The following is a 12,423-nucleotide window of genomic DNA, read 5'->3' on the forward strand; positions in this document are numbered from 1 at the left end:
CTCATTTAAAATTAAATTGCAATCATCAGATCTAGCTTACAAATCTGATGATTCCACGACAGCTAGCTAGCCGAACGCGCCTTTCTTTCGCCCCTACGGAACTCACAGGCATAACAGTTGAACAGTTATTACAGTTAATTGTTTCATTCTCATCTCATTTAAACTTAATATTATTAATATCATATGGCACCTTATTTCTAGTGGACAATTTTCCTTATATCTTTCTATAATACATCTTAATTTTATTATTTATGTTTTATATTACATGACATCATTTCAAAGTGGAATGGTCCTATTGAGTGCGCAAATCTCGCTATACGTTCATGTTGTGATTTTGTATGCGTTTAAAATCACCGATTCGTTGCATTACATAAGCGTGTTTTTCGCCTGAAAAAAAATTAGACTGGGCGCTTACAAAAAGTATGTAAGTATCTATAAATACGTGTGATTTTCGCATAAAATATGGGAATTTAAAATTCGCCCGTGCAGTCGGCAGTCGTATGATTCCACCCAGTAGTAGTGGGACGTTTCTATTTTTTTCCTAATATTTTTATTTTTAACCCGCACGGTGCTGACCACGCGTTCGTACATATGTGCGGAAACGCGAAATTTGCAACTGTGAACTTGACCTCGATCGGACTGCTTGCTTTCCCATGTCTAAAATAAATGCTTATATTTAAAAGACATACATGAAACTATTTTACCTCGTACGTGAGATGGATGTCTGCAATCGCATGCAAATACATGCGTCTCGCTATGATGCACACGTGCGTTCACTCTCCTTCGGCTTGTTACGAGGCAAGTAATTTAAAATAAGTACATTGTTTATGTATTAATTTTCGAATGCCGAGGTAGAAATTTAAGGTTCGTGATATTTGGGGTTCAATCTGCAATAAATTACGAAAATATTATTAATGTTTTTGATGACTTTTTGGAAAATTTGAGTTAATAAATTATTTTATCACCGTCAAATCATTCGTTTAGTAGACATATATTATTTTATATTATAATTAACGGGACTGAAGTGTATTCGCCAGCTGTATTTAAAAGCAGAACTACTCACCAATAACTTAAGATTTTTTTTGCAAATGAAAGTACATATGTATATACAAGAGTCGTTGTTTTACAAAGATTCATTGTTTTCATTATTTTTTGTACATTGCTTTTTTTTGTACAAAAAACAGTTTCATTTATGGGAATTCATACACATGTATGTGTATGAAGTATATAATTCATACTTTTGCATGTCTTTAAGACAATAATGCGAACTCACTGTAAGTCACCGGTCCGACTTCTGATTATTATTATAAATAGGGCTGTAAAGTCGCTTCAAAATTAACCGACTCCGACTTCAACTTGAAAGAGTTTATAGTAAGAACGACTTTTCTTGCCAAAGTATAAAATTGTTAGTAATTAAAATAAGTGATTTTCAAAATATAAAATAATTAAAGAAATTTAAAATAGTCACTAAATACTGACATATAACCATTGGGTTATATGATATACATATAACCCAATTTATTGAATTGTTGGTAATGAAATAGGTATAAATAAAAATTAAGTACATTCATTGTGCATGTGTGTGAATTTCATACACAAATAAATTAATTTCATTTAAAAATATATTTAGTAAAAATGAGAAAAAATGAGCACTTGATGAGCACAAAAATGAGATTCTTGCTCCATTCAACTATTTTATGATAAATATGAGAATCTTGGCTATCCATATGTACCCACACAAATAGACAGAATTCTACGTCAAAAAATCTCATTTTGGTAGGAGTAGTTATGAACCACTGCATTAGATATCAAACAATACTCAATTATATCTAAACCAACTGTAATATAATTGAAATTAAAATGCACACAACACCAGCCCATACTTTTAATTGAAATATTACAAAAAACACCTGTCTTTCAGCACTTAATTTTTTTTTCAAATCCTTGGCATAACTAACGCATACTGACCGTATTGTAAGTTATGCAGTTTTCATGCCAAATCTTGAATTTATGTTATTTTTTAACCGCGCATTTGCGTTTTTCATTCTATTCTAGAACCCCCCCCCCTCCCCTCCGTATACACGTTTTTAAATTAGTTTCAGACGCCAACATCGTCCGGAAGTCGAATAAAACGTCTCGTTGCACGTAATTTGACATATTTTGACGATTCAATCTCTCAATAATCGTTTGATAAACCCGATGCGATTTGTTGCATTATTATTATATTAATCGCCGAGTAAGATGTACATAATTGCTCTGATGCAAGGAAAACAACGTTAGTTTTTTGACCAGTCATTAGCTTTTTAACGTTCATATGGTGCAGTCGCGCTCTACAGCTCTTCTTTAATTGTTTCGCATTTTAATAATTTTCCATCGTGTGTATTTTTAGACTTGGTACTAAATCAAAGCAGGATTGTATTATGTTGCTTTCGGTAATTGAACCGAGTAGACAGACGAATGTACATGAGTTCGGACAGGTTAGACTGAACTATTTTCGAATGGCATACTTGGCTCGTCGTTAAGGAATCGATCACGCATTTTCGCATATATGCAGTGAAATGGTTCCGTTAGGTATTTTTAATACTGACCTTGCATGCTTTTGTCGTGGGTTTGAAATTTGTTTCCAACTACTCTCCTAGTGCTTTTTGCATTTAATACAGACGTATGTACATATGTATTTGTTTAGTATGATTTTTTTCGTAGTCTATTTCTAGATGTTTTCGTTCGATGGAGGGTGTAGCTCTCTTTGATTAGATTTTCCCATTTGATTCGATCGAAAGCATTTCAAAGGAAGCTTTTCAATATATAGTACATATGTATATACCTACCGGAAGCATTCAATTAGGTATCGCCCATGGTCTGATCTCATTTCCTAACTTAATAACGTCTCGTTTTTGAACGTATAGATATATTTTATATACATACATACATACATAAATTGTGTCATTTATTCTTAAATAAAAATGTACCCGAGTGTGGTCTTTGCTAGTAAGATAAGTCAATTTTGAATTAGTTTCATCACGCTTCACTCATCGATTGTTTTTTTGAGTCTCATAAATTTTGGTATATACGGTGTTCTGACTAAATCTTTCTGAGAATTATGATTTTCGCTCATTTTGTAAATATCGTTTTACTTTACTGACGTATTTTACAAAAGGTTTTCCGATGATATTTTAGTTTTTTTTCTGTGTACATACAGATGTGTCATAGATGCTAAAGTAGATTCTAAAATCAAAAATGTTAGTACATATATACATACATATGTATGTACATTTTTTCAAGCAATCTCAACTACATATGTCGACATCTTGCGGGTTCACGCCCTCAGAGTAGGTTTGTTTAAGGACAATGAACTTTCAAGATTTGAGGATTGACAGAACTGAGGGTTATATTATATTTTGAAGTCATGATGATGGTTTGTGCAAAACCAAGAGTTATATAAAAGTATGTATGTATAAAATGTCCTATGAACATTTATAATAAATAGGTTTTATGAGCTTTTTTCCTATTATGTCTTGAATACTAAAGTTTGAATTAGATAAGACTACAAATACTAACAAGAAAAATATCGTGTTAAATAGATTTAAGGTGCATTGTGAACATAATACATACATACATATACATATAGCCACATCTTAGTTCACTGGTTAAGCGACTATTTACCAGTAGAGGTCGTGGGTTCAAATTCCGGCCGGAATCTAAAAATTTATTCAATTTCTTGTTAGAGTTTGCTAATTTATCTAACTTAATTGTAATTATGGTTCCAACAAAATTGAACCGTTAAAATTGAGCATTTTTTGAACACCGTTAGTCCTATCGAACTGAAACTTGGTATCGGTTTCTGAAATGCTAATCGATACGATGTAAATTCTTTTCAAATTTTTAAGTTGACCGCTAATGGTACCTCCCCTTATAGGTGTCCTCTTTTTTTGAAGTTTCTGGATACAATTTTCTTCTAAACGGTTCAACGGATCAGACTAAATTATATATTATTTTATAATATGTAAAATACATTATTTTGTTCATTATATATTGTTGCAAGATATAATAGATAGTCTAAACACACCTTTTCAAAACTCGAAATCCTCGGCGGTAGTTATCTAGGGTAGTGATCTAGGGTTTGTTTGGAGCTACAATTTTATACCTGCTTTCTATTGGATTTCAAAATAATTCTAGTTGGAAATATTGGCGAAATTTTCAGCGTGATGGGCTTTCAACAGAATAGACGTCAGCACTCAAAGCGAGGATAGAAAGCGTGCTTTATCCAGGAATCGGGGCGGTTTGGCTCTATTTACAAAGCTAGAGTGCGAAAAAAAGGTTCGGCGAACCTTTAACAAAGCATTTACAACAATTGAACAATAAACGGCGCGCTCGGGGTCCGGATTCTTGTCATGACTAGAGGTAGGACCGGAAGCGTGCTGTTCATTGTTATTCAATTTTACGAAGAACCTTTTTTTTGCACTCTAGCTTTGTAAATAGACCCAAAACGCCCTGATTCCTGATGGAAAAAGCACGCTTCCTATCCGTCCTTTAGTCATGACCAGTGAGCGGCGTTAGGATGCGCCAGTTCGAAATAAATGTTTTTTTTTTTGTCAATTTCTATTGTTAACCTTTTTTTTGCTCTCTAGAAAGCAAAACAAAGGTTAAGCTCTGACCGCACTATGCGTCTGCGATACGAACGGCAGCGTGCGGCCAAATATTGTTTGTATGAAATTGTATGATATATAACTAGAGGTAGGATAGTCACAGTGCTATCCATTGTTCGGCAAACCTTTAACAATGCATTTACAACCTTTGAAAAATACACGGCCCCCTCAGGCTCCGGTGACTAGTCATATAACACTACGCGTGACGCGACGTATTGTGTTATATCTCATACAATTTCATACAAACAATATTTGGCCGCACGCTGCCGTTCGTGTCGCAGACGCAATAGTGCGGTCAGACCTTAAGACTAGAAATTGACAATAGGATCCCGTTTCAGCGCATTTTCGCGCCTATCTCTGGCCATGACACTGGAATATATGGAAAATAAAAATTTTGCACAATAAAGCATTTAAAAAAAATTCGAATGCTCTGCATTTTTACTTGGCCCACATACCATGAACGAACTGAAATTATTAAAATACACGTCGATTTTGAATATATACATATGTTTTCAATATACATACTTACCTGTTCGGTGCAGTGTTGTTATTGTCGATGCGGGGGGGGTTGTCTGCTGCATTAAGAAACGAATCGGCCGAAACCGGTTCTGGTCGCGAATTAGCGGTTAGCGGTGCATATTGACACCGAATGATGGATACAGACAACAGGCCAGCGAGTGGTCTCAGGTGAGCGCAGTCGCGTGCGGCAAGTTCTCGCGGTACAGCGCGTCGGCAGGTAAAGCGTTCTTCAGTCACGTGGGCGTCGTCTCGGCCCACGTGCGCGCCAGCAGGTTCTCGCGCTGACGTAATCATCGTTCGGGTACGAAATGCGTCCGGTGACGCCGCATGCAAAGGGTTGCCCACTTCCGCGAGAACAAACAACCCGGCTCTGCCCGAGATTTTCGGCGGAGTCCGCTCGCACCAGGCGGCGCTGTTGCTCCTCTCGTTTGTTGTGATCGTCCGTATGTACCACCTGTTGCCTGTTTGCCGACATTTCCAGAGGTGTGTGTCAATCTGTTACGACTTACACGGTTTTTTGTTACGAATAATGTTAATAATATAGTTCTACGCCGAAATTCGCTTTTATTTAGCTTCACTTAAAAATAGTCACAGTCCACAACAATTAAAAGTATAATTATTTTGGCTACATTAGTTATTATTTAACCAGCAGGAAAAGACTAGTGGTTAGCATATAATGCTTTGAACAGAGTGGTCACGGGTTTAAATCCCATTGGTTTCTGCTGGCCAGACCTTGGATTTGTGATTCCAGGCCGATCGTTTCCTATCACAGTTTGCCAATTTATATGATTTTCATTGAAACGGTTCCAGCAAATTGGCAACCTTGCCCATTTTCTCGATTTTTCAGCCATCTCGATTTTTGTTGAATGTTGCAAATTTACAAATTTGAACATAGATGTCTCTGTGCATATTAATTGATTTGTATTTATGTACTTTGTATAGGTATAATACTATTAATACTTCAAATGTACAATGTTTCTGGCCAGGAAGGCGCATTGGGGTTACCTGCTAGGCCTTCCTGGTGGTATAAATAAAAAAAAATAATAATTATAATATTATATATAGAATCATGAATGTGAAGGCGTCCAATTATAATTCCAATTTTCAACATAATGACAATAATATCATATATCGTTGACAGTGAAATGTTGTTGTTTGCGTAAAAAATAACTGCCATTTTGTTTCGATATGTTTTTGGAAGTCAATCAAAAAGCTGTAGACATTGAAAGTAATTTCCAAAATTACATTTATTTTTGTTAACAACTAATTTGAAAAGTCGTAAAATTCATTTACTTTGATTCATTGAGCCTCTATTAGAGCAGATTTTAATAGCATTGTTTATTAAAATGGTTGATTTATGCTTCTTAGCTTCGGATTTATATTTTCCATTATACTTTTGCGTCGTATATTTCAATAATTTAACGTTTAAATATATGTATTTATGCATATTAAACTGATGAGTAAAATGTATGTAGTAAACAATACTTACATGTTTGCATCATCAAATTGTTTGATTTGAAAAGTGTCTTTTTTTCATTTTGAGTGTCAAAACAATGAAAAAAGTGACAGCTTGATAATAAAAATTATGCTTTTAAAACTTTTAATTGAATAAGCAACTCCGTAGTTTCGATATTCACTTTCAAATTTGCATTGTATACATATAATAATATACAAAAAATTATTTTATTGCAATCGCCTAGGTGTTATTTTTTTGTTTTCGATCGCAATAAAGCGCAGCGCTCGTCAACATGTGTATAATTTTCCGCACCGCAATAATTCAACGTTTACTTTTAAACGCACAATTAATCACATTACTCTTTTATTCTATTGTATATCAATTCTAAGAGTTTCTCATCATTGTACGCTCTATTTACTATCTTTTGTGTACTGACAGAGAACGCGTATCAAAAAAGTACCACACCTTCTACTACAAATTCAGTTCAGCTTCAATGAACGCATAATAGTTTGTACTACACATATAATTGTGATGAAACGCATGAGGCAATTCAAAATTCTCACGCACATATTTTTATTTTTAATATCATCATCATAATTTACAACTATTTACCATGCACTGCTGGATGGAGACCTCTTCAACACTCTCCATCAGCACAGCAACACTATTGTACATACATATCAAATCCCAAAGCATTTTTCTGACTTCGTCCGCTGATCTTGTTTCCTCATCCGCTCATTTTCTTTGAGCACTTCTTTCATCCACCTTTCGTATGTTCTTCTAATTACATGACCTGCCCATTACCATTTCAACCTCTTCGCTCATTTTGTAAGCTATTCTTGTCATATGTATGTAGCTTTTACCCTTGTATTAGTTCCTGTTTCTCCTTGTTATACTAATCATTCATTCCATATATGTACATATCTTCAACTGCATTTGGCTGCATGTAACATTTTGGCATTCAATGCTCAAATTTCGGATCCACTGATCAAAAATTTTCTTCTTCATACAAAATTGTATTTTTTTTTTATTAAAAAAAAACAGTATTAATTCGCCCAAATGCAATCCATTCTAATTTGATCCATCTCTTTATCTCCGCTTATTTACTTTCAGACATGTTAATAGTTTTGTTTTAAATAAATATAGATAATAACTACATACATATACATACGTCTACTGGTTCATTACCTATTTTAATACTGTCAGGCATACAATATCATACGCTATTTATTTACTTCAATCAAATTCAATTTAGACTTATTTTCGACGAAAAACTATAATGCTAAAACTGTTTCTCAGAATGTTTGCTATCATTAAGGTCTGGTCTTGTTTAGATTGGCAAGCTTTTATTTCTTTTTTTGATGTGCATTCTTATAAATTGCTCACAATACAGAGGCAGCCATAAGTTGAATGTTCTTTTACATTCGAAACACAAAATATTTATAAAAGTTGTGAAAAAAAACAACTTTCATACATATTTATATTTTAATACCGTTAACGTACGGTTTTCGCGAAGTGTATCTATTGCGAACGTATCAATTAATCGAAAAATATAATACAAATTCACCGGTTTATTTTCACCGATGGTTTTTTCTTGCGATTTCAAAACACGGATGACGTTATCGTAAGCGTATGATAATTTCAATTTTAAATTGAAGGTCGATACGAAAACGTAACGCGCAATATAATCAATGGTCGATCGTCGACTACGTGTGGGCTCTCTCTTGCATATTTCATACGACATATATATATATATATATATATATATATATATATATATATATATATATATATATTTACATATGTTCACCGATCGAATTATGACGGAGGCGCGCGCCACACTTGCAGAAGCTCTCCATCGGCTGCTGGACGGACGTTTCCAGAGAGAGACAAACACGAATGTGTGGGCAGATCTTTCGTACGCGCGCGTCTTATTTACGAACGCGGTTCGCAAGTCGTAGGCGGATCGAGGAATAAATATATAAATATATATAATATAAATTGCGGGTGTGTCGATAGCGACTTTAAATTCGTATTGTAGAATAGTGGATCGACGCCTTTGCACCTTTTAGCCCTTTCCAGTTCGTGTCGAGACGTGTGAGGCTGTGGTGTGGTGTATTTATGTTGTGAGCGTTGCTGCTGCGGTGATTGAATGATATGCTGATTGTAAGTGATTTGATGTTGTGTTTATTTTAAATGGTAACTTGTAAGCAACATTGTTGAATTTAGCTCAACAAAGGCAGCAGGTACAGCTGTCACTGCAACAAGTTGATTGTTGGTGACAGTAGCGTGTATACACAAACAATCAATCAGTCGTTGTCACCTTGTTGCTTGTTGCTCTCAAATACGACAAAAATCACATTTTTTTTATTGCAAGCTTTTTTCAACGTGTTTGAAATTTTAATTTTGTCACTTGTTGCTTCTGTGTGTTGTGATTTTCAAACAAATTTTATTCACGTGTTACAAAATACAGAACTGTTTCTTTTATTTAACTTGTAATGCTGCAAATGTTTATTTTACTTAGTTGTTGATGTCATACGGAACAAAATAACACATTCTGGGTCTAATCAAAGGAGAAGGTTTTGATCGATTTATACTGAGCAACGCTCTAAAGCCTGATCCATACACCGTACTGTCGAAGGTTACTATGTGTTAGATATTCAGCTCTCATTCACTTCATGTTTTAAAGCATTTGCTGTACGTTTACATTTTGCATGTTTAAAAAAGTTCTAAAGAAGAATTACAAAAATACCTTCCAAACTTAAATAACCTTCATACATATAATATGATATTAAAAATAATAAATCTTTGAACTTTGGCGATGAGAAGAATGAGAGGTCATCTAATTGGAGTCTATACAATTATAAATAACCATTACAATTATCCTATGATAAACCTCCTTACGTTTAACAATATATATATATAAAAATCACATTTTTTTTATTGCAAGCTTTCATATAACACTCACCTGAGAGGTCATACTCTCAGACTCCAAAAAGATATTTACTTAAAAATAATTAGAGAATCCTTCTTTTCAAATAACTTGGAATAGTCTTTCTAATGAATTAGTAACCTCTTGTCATTTAAACCTTTTTAAAAATAATCTTGATGATTTCCTTAAAATAAATGGGTTTTTGTAGTTCTTGCTTTTTTCGGTTTATCTTTAGTACTTCCTTTCTTTTTTTAATTGTTTATTTTATTTTCCTCTATTAAGGTTTCTTTTTATTAATTTTCAGCTTACTTTGTAATTAATTTTTCTATCTTATTTGTATTCTTGTATAACTTTATGTATGTATTAACAAACCCCTTGGGCCCATCGGCTATGTTGCGTTTCTTCTACATTTTTAACAAATAAATAAATTTAACAATATAAATTACTGTAGTATCAAGAAAGTTCAATCAATTTGAATTTCATACTTGTGAAAAATTTCAATCAGCTATAAATCTGTCATGTTTCATGCTTAAAAATCATTTGATTATATTTTATGCGTAGGAGACTTATTGAATGAGAATGTAATCAAATGTATGAGTCACAAAGTAACGTATGATGATGTGTGTAATAATCATAAAAATTCTTCATTAAGTGTTCAGGTTCTTATCTAATTCTGCTAAAACTTGATTTCAGCTTAGCATTATGGACCAGAATTGATAGTAAAAATCCCAATCGACGTTGTACTGGATTGGGCAGTTTTCAAAGCGTTAAATATTTACAACCCACCTTAGCGCGAGTTGCTGTTTGGTGAAGGGTTTCTAACACACTTCCGAAAGGGCGTGTCTTTCGTTCGATACGGACGATAAATTTTCCTAAATAAACATAAAGTGCTTTCATGTGCACCTACTCATTATGATTTATATGCATTTTTTATAATTAAATTGTGGTAAATTATAGGCTGTGTATAAATTATACGGGCCGCGAAATATGTATTACATACATTTAATATACAGAAACTCGCAGATACCAGAACCAGCACTATCGAATTTGTCATACCGTGTGGGCGTTCTAAATTACTACACATTTTACCACTGGTCGATATTTAAATGCATTCGAATACAATTTAGCAAATTCGCGGAACACATCAATAACATGCGCACATGATTAATCAACAACTGGTTAACATTGTCTATGCGTATAATGTTTCTTGACGAACGGTCATCGCGACGACCGGTTGCTATCGATACTGCTGTGACACCTTCTGACGTGTGACATATCAAATCGCTAAGTCGAACTTGTAAATAAATGTCTTTTTTAAATCGCATAATGTACATAGTTTGTATTGTGACGCATATAATTACAGACTTGAATCTATCGCGTGTATTTACGTACTAAGGTGTATTCATATTAGCACAGCACAGACCGCAACCGCATGTTAGCAGCAGTACGAAAAGTATTCTTTGGTACATTATAAATATTGATACATTCGTATGTTCCGTAATGTGTACTTGGCGTAGACGTTACAATAGTGGCCGACAAAATCCATTCATATTATACAGCAGTACATGTCACTGGAACGTATCGAACAGAACCGGTTTTCTTTGGAAATATTCACGCATGACGTGACGTTATAGTAGCGAGTGCACTCGTACTAACGATATAATGTATATGCAACTGGATTTTGCCTTGCATTCGGCCAATACAAGTCTGAACGTGTCGAAACTGCTGTATAGTATGAATAGAAGTAGACTTTTCCGTGCATTGCTGTGCTGTGTATGAATAGACATTCACATGCTATTACAGTAAGTAGTCACAGTCTGTAATACTGCGTAATGATTCAACGAATATATTTCTGGCTAAATTATGGAATGCAATTAATTTTTCCGTAACATTTTCTTTGCTTTACAATCTAGTATGTAATATTCAATCACAATTGAATTAATTTACTGTCGTCGGTAATATTTTGCTGAAAATTTGCATGTAATTATTCTAATATATTAATAATTAGCCAGAATATACAAGAATTTCATGTATATATAATATATGTTCATGTTACATCATAAATTAAACTCATCTACTATGTACATCACTTGATTCATAGCAATCTATCGAACGTATTATTTTATTCAATGATTTTAAAATAAGGCGAGTGTAATATTTATATGTAGATATAAAAGTGTGTATAGCAGATAGGGCACGATTTTATTGACAATCATTAATCAATCGTCTGTACGGGGATTTACAAAAACGCGATAGTAAAGTTGAGTCCGTTCACGTTTTCGATTTCAGTTCGATCGGCGAATTCGCGATTATGTTATTGTGCATTTGTTTGTTTTCGGAATATTACGATCGGTTTGTTATTGGCGTACTAGATCGGTTTGTGTTTGTTATTTTTATTGAAAATTTGCACATCCGAAGTTAGGGTAGTAATTTTGATTTATATCTGCAAATATAGTATTTGAATATTTAACAACTGTATCATTATATTTAAATTTATAATTGTCGTTTAATTATATTATCGTTGATAAATGAGCAGTGCTAATTCGATTTTTATTATAAAAGCAACATAAATTCATACCTAGAGATAGCGTGGGAGAACAAAATCCTTGGACTCGACGAAGTTCAAAGACTCGCTGATTATTTCGATGGTAGAAGCAAAGCAAATTAATGAGTTTAATCCTTATAATACCCATTAAAGTAAGAGACAAACATTAATAAGGTGCAACAATTAAAACTTAAACTCATAAACTTATGAAATTTAGGTCATCTTTGTTCTCTAGAGAGCAAAAAACAAGGTTAACAATAGAAATTTACAATAGTGGACCATTTAGCGTACTGAAGCTCCGAAGTCAGGTCATCACCAGAGTTCG

General features: G+C 33.8%; 1 protein-coding gene across 5 annotated transcripts in view; it reads left to right on the forward strand.

Moving 5' to 3' along the window:
• Positions 1 to 12,423, forward strand: part of Mrtf (Myocardin-related transcription factor) — a 75,038-nt gene that overhangs the window by 41,386 nt on the left and 21,229 nt on the right. Inside the window, exon 1 of one of the 5 annotated variants that reach the window (XM_077437306.1) lies at positions 5,305 to 5,648. The exons of the other annotated variants lie outside the window; for them this stretch is intronic. The gene's annotated coding sequence lies outside the window, so the exon portion shown is untranslated. Of the gene's footprint in view, positions 1 to 5,304; positions 5,649 to 12,423 lie in introns of those variants that run through there. 5 annotated transcript variants of the gene reach the window in all.

This window comes from Arctopsyche grandis, chromosome 8, assembly GCF_051622035.1.
Source record: "Arctopsyche grandis isolate Sample6627 chromosome 8, ASM5162203v2, whole genome shotgun sequence".
NCBI lineage: Eukaryota > Metazoa > Arthropoda > Insecta > Trichoptera > Hydropsychidae > Arctopsyche > Arctopsyche grandis.